This window comes from Hyla sarda, chromosome 5, assembly GCF_029499605.1.
Source record: "Hyla sarda isolate aHylSar1 chromosome 5, aHylSar1.hap1, whole genome shotgun sequence".
Lineage (NCBI taxonomy): Eukaryota > Metazoa > Chordata > Amphibia > Anura > Hylidae > Hyla > Hyla sarda.
The window spans coordinates 412,753-425,783 of NC_079193.1; the positions used below are offsets into that span (position 1 = coordinate 412,753).

The 13,031-nt window shown below is 53.3% G+C and overlaps 1 protein-coding gene across 1 annotated transcript in view; it reads left to right on the forward strand.

The window, feature by feature from the left end:
* OBSCN (obscurin, cytoskeletal calmodulin and titin-interacting RhoGEF) overlaps window positions 1–13,031 on the forward strand; it is a 577,179-nt gene that overhangs the window by 334,862 nt on the left and 229,286 nt on the right.

Here is a 13,031-nt window from a genome sequence, read left to right on the forward strand (position 1 = left end):
CCCTGAATACATGGTGCCGCACAGTCCTGAAAACATAGTGCCGCACAGTCCCTGAATACATAGTGCCGCACAGTCCCTGAATACATAGTGCCGCACAGTACCTGAATACATGGTGCCGCACAGTCCCTAAATACATTGTGCTGCACAGTCCCTGAATACATGGTTGCCGCACAGTCCCTGAATACATAGTGCCGCACAGTCCCTGAATACATAGTGCCGCACAGTCCCTGAATACATAGTGCCCCACAGTCCCTGAATACATGGTGCCGCACAGTCCCTGAATACATGGTGCCGCACAGTCCCTGAATACATGGTGCCGCACAGTCCCTGAAATACATAGTGCCGCACAGTCCCTGAATACATGGTGCCGCACAGTCCCTGAATACATAGTGCCGCACAGGTCCCTGAATACATAGCACAGTCCCTGAATACATGGTGCCGCACAGTCCCTGAATACATGGTGCCGCACAGTCCCTGAATACATGGTGCCGCACAGTCCCTGAATACATGGTGCCGCACAGTCCTGAATACATAGTGCCGCACAGTCCCTGAATACATGGTGCCGCACAGTCCCTGAATACATGGTGCCGCACAGTCCCTGAATACATGGTGCCGCACAGTCCCTGAATACATAGTGCCGCACAGTCCCTGAATACATGGTGCCGCACAGTCCCTGAATACATGGTGCCGCACAGTCCCTGAATACATGGTGCCGCACAGTCCTGAATACATGGTGCCGCACAGTCCCTGAATACATGGGTGCCGCACAGTCCCTGAATACATGGTGCCGCACAGTCCCTGAATACATAGTGCCGCACAGTCCCTGAATACATAGTCCCGCACAGTCCCTGAATACATGGTGCCGCACAGTCCCTGAATACATGGTGCCGCACAGTCCCTGAATACATAGTCCCGCACAGTCCCTGAATACATAGTCCCGCACAGTCCCTGAATACATAGTGCCGCACAGTCCCTGAATACATAGTGCCGCACAGTCCCTGAATACATAGTGGCGCACAGTCCCTGAATACATAGTCCCGCACAGTCCCTGAATACATAGTCCCGCACAGTCCTGAATACATAGTCCCGCACAGTCCCTGAATACATAGTCCCGCACAGTCCCCTGAATACATGGTGCCGCACAGTCCCTGAATACATGGTGCCGCACAGTCCCTGAATACATGGTGCCGCACAGTCCCTGAATACATAGTGCCGCACAGTCCCTGAATACATAGTGCCGCACAGTCCCTGAATACATAGTGCCGCACAGTCCCTGAATACATAGTGCCGCACAGTCCCTGAATACATAGTCCCGCACAGTCCCTGAATACATAGTGCCGCACAGTCCCTGAATACATGTGCCGCACAGTCCCTGAATACATGGTGCCGCACAGTCCCTGAATACATGGTGCCGCACAGTCCCTGAATACATGGTGCCGCACAGTCCCTGAATACATGGTGCCGCACAGTCCCTGAATACATGGTGCCGCACAGTCCCTGAATACATGGTGCCGCACAGTCCCTGAATACATGGTGCCGCACAGTCCCTGAATACATGGTGCCCGCACAGTCCCTGGAATACATGGTGCCGCACAGTCCCTGAATACATGGTGCCGCACAGTCCCTGAATACATGGTGCCGCACAGTCCCTGAATACATGGTTGCCGCACAGTCCCTGAATACATGGTGCCCGCACAGTCCCTGAATACATGGTGCCGCACAGTCCCTGAATACATGGTGCCGCACAGTCCCTGAATACATGGTGCCGCACAGTCCCTGAATACATAGTGCCGCACAGTCCCTGAATACATGGTGCCGCACAGTCCCTGAATACATGGTGCCGCACAGTCCCTGAATACATGGTGCCGCACAGTCCCTGAATACATGGTGCCGCACAGTCCCTGAATACATAGTGCCGCACAGTCCCTGAATACATAGTGCCGCACAGTCCCTGAATACATAGTGCCGCACAGTCCCTGAATACATAGTGCCGCACAGTCCCTGAATACATAGCACAGTCCCTGAATACATAGTGCCAGCACAGTCCCTGAATACATGAGTGCCGCACAGTCCCTGAATACATAGTGCCGCACAGTCCCTGAATACATAGTGCCGCACAGTCCCTGAATACATAGTGCCGCACAGTCCCTGAAAACATGGTGCCGCACAGTCCCTGAATACATGGTGCCGCACAGTCCCTGAATACAAGGTGCCGCACAGTCCCTGAATACATGGTGCCGCACAGTCCCTGAATACATAGTGCCGCACAGTCCCTGAATACATAGTGCCGCACAGTCCCTGAATACATAGTGCCGCACAGTCCCTGAATACATAGTGCCGCACAGTCCCTGAATACATGGTGCCGCACAGTCCCTGAATACATGGTGCCGCACAGTCCCTGAATACATGGTGCCGCACAGTCCCTGAATACATGGTGCCGCACAGTCCCTGAATACATAGTGCCGCACAGTCCCTGAATACATAGTGCCGCACAGTCCCTGAATACATAGTGCCGCACAGTCCCTGAATACATAGCACAGTCCCTGAATACATAGTGCCGCACAGTCCCTGAATACATAGTGCCGCAGAGTCCCTGAATACATAGTGCCGCACAGTCCCTGAATACATAGTGCCGCACAGTCCCTGAATACATGGTGCCGCACAGTCCCCTGAAAACATGGTGCCGCACAGTCCCTGAATACATGGTGCCGCACAGTCCCCTGAATACATGGTGCCGCACAGTCCCTGAATACATGGTGCCGCACAGTCCCTGAATACATAGTGCCGCACAGTCCCTGAATACATAGTGCCGCACAGTCCCTGAATACATGGTGCCGCACAGTCCCTGAATACATAGTGCCGCACAGTCCCTGAATACATGGTGCCGCACAGTCCCTGAATACATGGTGCCGCACAGTCCCTGAATACATGGTGCCGCACAGTCCCTGAATACATAGTGCCGCACAGTCCCTGAATACATTGTGCCGCACAGTCCCTGAATACATAGCACAGTCCCTGAATACATAGTGCCGCACAGTCCCTGAATACAGTGGTGCCGCACAGTCCCTGAATACATGGTGCCGCACAGTCCCTGAATACATAGTGCCGCACAGTCCCTGAATACATGGTGCCGCACAGTCCCTGAATACATAGTGCCGCACAGTCCCTGAATACATAGTGCCGCACAGTCCCTGAATACATAGTGCCGCACAGTCCCTGAATACATAGTGCCGCACAGTCCCTGAATACATAGTCCCGCACAGTCCCTGAATACATGGTGCCGCACAGTCCCTGAATACATGGTGCCGCACAGTCCCTGAATACATGGTGCCGCACAGTCCCTGAATACATGGTGCCGCACAGTCCCTGAATACATGGTGCCGCACAGTCCCTGAATACATGGTGCCGCACAGTCCCTGAATACATGGTGCCGCACAGTCCCTGAATACATGGTGCCGCACAGTCCTGAATACATGGTGCCGCACAGTCCCTGAATACATGGTGCCGCACAGTCCCTGAATACATGGTGCCGCACAGTCCCTGAATACATGGTGCCGCACAGTCCCTGAATACATGGTGCCGCACAGTCCCTGAATACATGGTGCCGCACAGTCCCTGAATACATGGTGCCGCACAGTCCCCTGAATACATGGTGCCGCACAGTCCCTGAATACATGGTGCCGCACAGTCCCTGAATACATGGTGGCCGCACAGTCCCTGAATACATGGTGCCGCACAGTCCCTGAATACATGGTGCCGCACAGTCCCTGAATACATGGTGCCGCACAGTCCCTGAATACATGGTGCCGCACAGTCCCTGAATACATAGTGCCGCACAGTCCCTGAATACATAGTGCCGCACAGTCCCTGAATACATAGTGCCGCACAGTCCCTGAATACATAGTGCCGCACAGTCCCTGAATACATAGCACAGTCCCTGAATACATAGTGCCGCACAGTCCCCTGAATACATAGTGCCGCACAGTCCCTGAATACATAGTGCCGCACAGGTCCCTGAATACATAGTGCCGCACAGTCCCTGAATACATGGTGCCGCACAGTCCCTGAAACATGGTGCCGCACAGTCCCTGAATACATGGTGCGCACAGTCCCTGAATACATAGTGCCGCACAGTTCCTGAAAACATGGTGCCGCACAGTCCCTGAATACATAGTGCCGCACAGTCCCTGAATACATAGTGCCGCACAGTCCCTGAATACATAGTGCCGCACAGTCCCTGAATACATAGTGCCGCACAGTCCCTGAATACATAGCACAGTCCCTGAATACATAGTGCCGCACAGTCCCTGAATACATGGTGCCGCACAGTCCCTGAATACATGGTGCCGCACAGTCCCTGAATACATGGTGCCGCACAGTCCCTGAATACATGGTGCCGCACAGTCCCTGAATACATGGTGCCGCACAGTCCCTGAATACATGGTGCCGCACAGTCCCTGAATACATGGTGCCGCACAGTCCCTGAATACATGGTGCCGCACAGTCCCTGAATGCATAGTGCCGCACAGTCCCTGAATACATAGTCCCGCACAGTCCCTGAATACATAGTGCCGCACAGTCCCTGAATACATAGTCCCGCACAGTCCCTGAATACATGGTGCCGCACAGTCCCTGAATACATGGTGCCGCACAGTCCCTGAATACATGGTGCCGCACAGTCCCTGAATACATAGTGCCGCACAGTCTCTGAATACATAGTGCCGCACAGTCCCTGAATACATAGTGCCGCACAGTCCCTGAATACATAGCACAGTCCCTGAATACATAGTGCCGCACAGTCCCTGAATACATAGTGCCGCACAGTCCCTGAATACATAGTGCCGCACAGTCCCTGAATACATAGTGCCGCACAGTCCCTGAATACATAGTCCCGCACAGTCCCTGAATACATGGTGCCGCACAGTCCCTGAATACATAGTGCCCGCACAGTCCCTGAATACATAGTGCCGCACAGTCCCTGAATGCATAGTGCCGCACAGTCCCTGAATACATAGTCCCGCACAGTCCCTGAATACATAGTGCCGCACAGTCCTGAATACATAGTGCCGCACAGTCCCTGAATACATGGTGCCGCACAGTCCCTGAAAACATGGTGCCGCACAGTCCCTGAATACATAGTGCCGCACAGTCCCTGAATACATAGTGCCGCACAGTCCCTGAAAACATGGTGCCGCACAGTCCCTGAATACATAGTGCCGCACAGTCCCTGAATACATAGTGCCCCACAGTCCCTGAATACATAGTGCCGCACAGTCCCTGAATACATAGTGCCGCACAGTCCCTGAATACATAGCACAGTCCCTGAATACATAGTGCCGCACAGTCCCTGAATACATGGTGCCGCACAGTCCCTGAATACATGGTGCCGCACAGTCCCTGAATACATGGTGCCGCACAGTCCCTGAATACATGGTGCCGCACAGTCCCTGAATACATGGTGCCGCACAGTCCCTGAATACATGGTGCCGCACAGTCCCTGAATACATGGTGCCGCACAGTCCCTGAATACATGGTGCCGCACAGTCCCTGAATACATGGTGCCGCACAGTCCCTGAATACATGGTGCCGCACAGTCCCCTGAATACATGGTGCCGCACAGTCCCTGAATACATGGTGCCGCACAGTCCCTGAATACATGGTGCCGCACAGTCCCTGAATACATGGTGCCGCACAGTCCCTGAATACATAGTGCCGCACAGTCCCTGAATACATAGTGCCGCACAGTCCCTGAATACATAGTGCCGCACAGTCCCTGAATACATAGTGCCGCACAGTCCCTGAATACATAGTGCCGCACAGTCCCTGAATACATAGTGCCGCACAGTCCCTGAATACATAGTGCCGCACAGTCCCTGAATACATAGTGCCGCACAGTCCCTGAATACATAGTGCCGCACAGTCCCTGAATACATAGTGCCGCACAGTCCCTGAATACATGGTGCCGCACAGTCCCTGAATACATAGTGCCGCACAGTCCCTGAATACATGGTGCCGCACAGTCCCCTGAATACATGGTGCCGCACAGTCCCTGAATACATAGTGCCGCACAGTCCCTGAATACATAGCACAGTCCCTGAATACATAGTGCCGCACAGTCCCTGAATACATAGTGGCCGCACAGTCCCTGAATACATAGTGCCGCACAGTCCCTGAATACATAGTGCCGCACAGTCCCTGAATACATAGTGCCGCACAGTCCCTGAATACATAGTGCCGCACACAGTCCCTGAATACATAGTGCCGCACAGTCCCTGAATACATAGTGCCGCACAGTCCCTGAATACATAGTGCCGCACAGTCCCTGAATACATAGCACAGTCCCTGAATACATAGTGCCGCACAGTCCCTGAATACATAGTGCCGCACAGTCCCTGAATACATAGTGCCGCACAGTCCCTGAATACATAGTCCCGCACAGTCCCTGAATACATGGTGCCGCACAGTCCCTGAATACATGGTGCCGCACAGTCCCTGAATACATAGTGCCGCACAGTCCCTGAATACATAGTGCCGCACAGTCCCTGAATACATAGTGCCGCACAGTCCCTGAATACATAGTGCCGCACAGTCCCTGAATACATAGTGCCGCACAGTCCCTGAATACATAGCACAGTCCCTGAATACATAGTGCCGCACAGTCCCTGAATACATGGTGCCGCACAGTCCCTGAATACATGGTGCCGCACAGTCCCTGAATACATGGTGCCGCACAGTCCCTGAATACATGGTGCCGCACAGTCCCTGAATACATGGTGCCGCACAGTCCCTGAATACATGGTGCCGCACAGTCCCTGAATACATGGTGCCGCACAGTCCCTGAATACATGGTGCCGCACAGTCCCTGAATACATGGTGCCGCACAGTCCCTGAATACATGGTGCCGCACAGTCCCTGAATACATGGTGCCGCACAGTCCCTGAATACATGGTGCCGCACAGTCCCTGAATACATGGTGCCGCACAGTCCCTGAATACATGGTGCCGCACAGTCCCTGAATACATGGTGCCGCACAGTCCCTGAATACATAGTGCCGCACAGTCCCTGAATACATAGTGCCGCACAGTCCCTGAATACATAGTGCCGCACAGTCCCTGAATACATAGTGCCGCACAGTCCCTGAATACATAGCACAGTCCCTGAATACATAGTGCCGCACAGTCCCTGAATACATAGTCCCGCACAGTCCCTGAATACATGGTGCCGCACAGTCCCTGAATACATAGTGCCGCACAGTCCCTGAATACATAGTGCCGCACAGTCCCTGAATGCATAGTGCCGCACAGTCCCTGAATACATAGTGCCGCACAGTCCCTGAATACATAGTGCCGCACAGTCCCTGAATACATGGTGCCGCACAGTCCCTGAATACATAGTGCCGCACAGTCCCTGAATACATGGTGCCGCACAGTCCCTGAAAACATGGTGCCGCACAGTCCCTGAATACATAGTGCCGCACAGTCCCTGAATACATAGTGCCGCACAGTCCCTGAAAACATGGTGCCGCACAGTCCCTGAATACATAGTGCCGCACAGTCCCTGAATACATAGTGCTGCACAGTCCCTGAATACATAGTGCCGCACAGTCCCTGAATACATAGTGCCGCACAGTCCCTGAAACTAGCACAGTCCCTGAATACATAGTGCCGCACAGTCCCTGAATACATGGTGCTGCACAGTCCCTGAATACATGGTGCCGCACAGTCCCTGAATACATGGTGCCGCACAGTCCCTGAATACATGGTGCCCGCACAGTCCCTGAATACATGGTGCCGCACAGTCCCTGAATACATGGTGCCGCACAGTCCCTGAATACATGGTGCCGCACAGTCCCTGAATACATGGTGCCGCACAGTCCCTGAATACATGGTGCCGCACAGTCCCTGATACATGGTGCCGCACAGTCCCTGAATACATGGTGCCGCACAGTCCCTGAATACATGGTGCCGCACAGTCCCTGAATACATAGTGCCGCACAGTCCCTGAATACATAGTGCCGCACAGTCCCTGAATACATAGTGCCGCACAGTCCCTGAATACATAGTGCCGCACAGTCCCTGAATACATAGTGCCGCACAGTCCCTGAATACATAGTGCCGCACAGTCCCTGAATACATAGTGCCGCACAGTCCCTGAATACATAGCACAGTCCCTGAATACATAGTGCCGCACAGTCCCTGAATACATAGTGCCGCACAGTCCCTGAATACATAGTGCCGCACAGTCCCTGAATACATAGTGCCGCACAGTCCCTGAATACATAGTGCCGCACAGTCCCTGAATACATAGTCCCGCACAGTCCCTGAATACATGGTGCCGCACTGTCCTGAATACATGGTGCCGCACAGTCCCTGAATACATAGTGCCGCACAGTCCCTGAATACATAGTGCCGCACAGTCCCTGAATACATGGTGCCGCACAGTCCCTGAATACATGGTGCCGCACAGTCCCTGAATACATAGTCCCACAGTCCCTGAATACATGGTGCCGCACAGTCCCTGAATACATAGTGCCCGCACAGTCCCTGAATACATAGTGCCGCACAGTCCCTGAATACATAGTGCCGCACAGTCCCTGAATACATAGTGCCGCACAAGTCCCTGAATACATGGTGCCGCACAGTCCCTGAAAACATGGTGCCGCACAGTCCCTGAATACATGTGCCGCACAGTCCCTGAATACATGGTGCCGCACAGTCCCTGAATAACATGGTGCCGCACAGTCCCTGAATACATAGTGCCGCACAGTCCCTGAATACATAGTGCCGCACAGTCCCTGAATACATAGTGCCGCACAGTCCCTGAATACATAGTGCCGCACAGTCCCTGAATACATAGCACAGTCCCTGAATACAAGTGCCGCACAGTCCCTGAATACATAGTCCCGCACAGTCCCTGAATACATAGCACAGTCCCTGAATACATAGTGCCGCACAGTCCCTGAATACATAGTGCCGCACAGTCCCTGAATACATAGTGCCGCACAGTCCCTGAATACATAGTGCCGCACAGTCCCTGAATACATAGTGCCGCACAGTCCCTGAATACATAGTGCCGCACAGTCCCCTGAATACATAGTGCCGCACAGTCCCTGAATACATAGTGCCGCACAGTCCCTGAATACATAGTGCCGCACAGTCCCTGAATACATAGCACAGTCCTGAATACATAGTGCCGGCACAGTCCCTGAATACATAGCACAGTCCCTGAATACATAGTGCCGCACAGTCCCCTGAATACATAGTGCCGCACAGTCCCTGAATACATGGTGCCGCACAGTCCCTGAATACATAGTGCCGCACAGTCCCTGAATACATAGTGCCCGCACAGTCCCTGAATACATAGTGCCGCACAGTCCCTGAATACATAGCCACAGTCCCTGAATACATAGTGCCGCACAGTCCCTGAATACATAGCACAGTCCCTGAATACATAGTGCCGCACAGTCCCTGAATACATAGTGCCGCACAGTCCCTGAATACATAGTGCCGCACAGTCCCTGAATACATAGTGCCGCACAGTCCCTGAATACATAGTGCCGCACAGTCCCTGAATACATAGGTGCCGCACAGTCCCTGAATACATGGTGCCGCACAGTCCCTGAATACATAGTGCCGCACAGTCCCTGAATACATGGTGCCGCACAGTCCCTGAATACATAGTGCCGCACAGTCCCTGAATACATAGTGCCGCACAGTCCCTGAATACATAGCACAGTCCCTGAATACATAGTGCCGCACAGTCCCTGAATACATAGTGCCGCACAGTCCCTGAATACATAGTGCCGCACAGTCCCTGAATACATAGTGCCGCACAGTCCCTGAATACATAGTCCCGCACAGTCCCTGAATACATGGTGCCGCACAGTCCCCTGAATACATAGTGCCGCACAGTCCCTGAATACATAGTGCCGCACAGTCCCTGAATACATAGTGCCGCACAGTCCCTGAATACATAGTCCCGCACAGTCCCTGAATACATAGTGCCGCACAGTCCCTGAATACATAGTGCCGCACAGTCCCTGAATACATGGTGCCGCACAGTCCCTGAAAACATGGTGCCGCACAGTCCCTGAATACATAGTGCCGCACAGTCCCTGAATACATAGTGCCGCACAGTCCCTGAAAACATGGTGCCGCACAGTCCCTGAATACATAGTGCCGCACAGTCCCTGAATACATAGTGCTGCACAGTCCCTGAATACATAGTGCCGCACAGTCCCTGAATACATAGTGCCGCACAGTCCCTGAATACATAGCACAAGTCCCTGAATACATAGTGCCGCACAGTCCCTGAATACATGGTGCCGCACAGTCCCTGAATACAATGGTGCCGCACAGTCCCTGAATACATAGGTGCCGCACAGTCCCTGAATACATGGTGCCCGCACAGTCCCTGAATACATGGTGCCGCACAGTCCCTGAATACATGGTGCCGCACAGTCCCTGAATACATGGTGCGCACAGTCCCTGAATACATGGTGCCGCACAGTCCCTGAATACATTGTGCCGCACAGTCCCTGAATACATGGTGCCGCACAGTCCCTGAATACTGGTGCCGCACAGTCCCTGAATACATGGTGCCGCACAGTCCCTGAATACATGGTGCCGCCACAGTCCCTGAATACATGGTGCCGCACAGTCCTGAATACATGGTGCCGCACAGTCCCTGAATACATAGTGCCGCACAGTCCCTGAATACATAGTGCCGCACAAGTCCCTGAATACATAGTGCCGCACAGTCCCTGAATACATAGTGCCGCACAGTCCCTGAATACATAGGCCGCACAGTCCCTGAATACATAGTGCCGCACAGTCCCTGAACATAGCACAGTCCCTGAATACATAGTGCCGCACAGTCCCTGAATACATAGTGCCGCACAGTCCCTGAATACATAGTGCCGCACAGTCCCTGAATACATAGTGCCGCACAGTCCCTGAATACATAGTCCCGCACAGTCCCTGAATACATGGTGCCGCACAGTCCCTGAATAATGGTGCCGCACAGTCCCTGAATACATAGTGCCGCACAGTCCTGAATACATAGTGCCGCACAGTCCCTGAATACATGGTGCCGCACAGTCCCTGAATACATGGTGCCCGCACAGTCCCTGAATACATAGTGCCCACACAGTCCCTGAATACATGGTGCCGCACAGTCCCTGAATACATAGTGCCGCACAGTCCCTGAATACATAGTGCCGCACAGTCCCTGAATACATAGTGCCCGCACAGTCGACACCCTGAATACATAGTGCCGCACAGTCCCTGAATACATGGTGCCGCACTGTCCCTGAATACATGGTGCCGCACAGTCCCTGAATACATGTGCCGCACAGTCCTGAATACATGGTGCCGCACAGTCCCCTGAAAACATGGTGCCGCACAGTCCCTGAATACATAGGTGCCGCACAGTCCCTGAATACATAGTGCCGCACAGTCCCTGAATACATAGTGCCGCACAGTCCCTGAATACATAGTGCCGCACAGTCCCTGAAGCAGTCCTGAATACATAGTGCCGCACAGTCCCTGAATACATAGTGCCGCACAGTCCCTGAATACATAGGCGCACAGTCCCTGAATACATAGTGCCGCACAGTCCCTGATACATAGTGCCGCACAGTCCCTGAATACATAGTGCGCACAGTCCTGAATACATGTGCCGCACAGTCCCTGAATACATAGTGCCGCACAGTCCCTGAATACATAGTGCCGCACAGTCCCTGAATACATAGTGCCGCACAGTCCCTGAATACATAGTGCCGCACAGTCCCTGAATACATAGCACAGTCCCTGAATACATAGTGCCGCACAGTCCCTGAATACATAGCACAGTCCCTGAATACATAGTGCCGCACAGTCCCTGAATACATAGTGCCGCACAGTCCCTGAATACATAGTGCCGCACAGTCCCTGAATACATAGTGCCGCACAGTCCCTGAATACATAGTGCCGCACAGTCCCTGAATACATAGTGCCGCACAGTCCCTGAATACATAGTGCGCACAGTCCCTGAATACATAGTGCCGCACAGCCTAGCAGTCCCTGAATACATAGTGCCGCACAGTCTCCTGAATACATAGTGCCGCACAGTCCCTGAATACATAGTGCCGCACAGTCCCTGAATACATAGTGCCGCACAGTCCCTGAATACATAGTGCCGCACAGTCCCTGAATACATAGTGCCGCACAGTCCCTGAATACATAGTGCCGCACAGTCCCTGAATACATAGTCGCCGCACAGTCCCTGAATACATAGTGCCGCACAGTCCCTGAATACATAGTGCCGCACAGTCCCTGAATACATAGTGCCGCACAGTCCCTGAATACATAGTGCCGCACAGTCCCTGAATACATAGTGCCGCACAGTCCCTGAATACATAGTGCCCAGTCTGAACAGCTCAGCCTGAATACATAGTGCCGCACAGTCCCTGAATACATAGTGCCGCACAGTCCCTGAATACATGGTGCCGCACAGTCCCTGAATACATAGTGCCGCACAGTCCCTGAATACATGTGCCGCACAGTCCCTGAATACATAGTGCCGCACAGTCCCTGAATACATAGTGCCGCACAGTCCCTGAACCAGTCCCTGAATACATAGTGCCGCACAGTCCCTGAATACAAGGCCAGTCCCTGAATACATAGTGCCGCACAGTCCCTGAATACATAGTGCCGCACAGTCCCTGAATACATGGTGCCGCACAGTCCCTGAAAACATAGTGCCGCACAGTCCCTGAATACATAGTGCCGCACAGTCCCTTGAATACATAGTGCCGCACAGTCCTGAATACATAGGGCCGCACAGTCCCTGAATACATAGTGCCGCACAGTCCCCTGAATACATAGTGCCGCACAGTCCCTGAATACATAGTGCCGCACAGTCCCTGAATAGCATAGTGCCGCACAGTCCCTGAATACATAGTCCGCACAGTCCCTGAATACATAGTGCCGCACAGTCCCTGAATACATAGTGCCTGCACAGTCCCTGAATACAGATGCACAGTCCTGAAT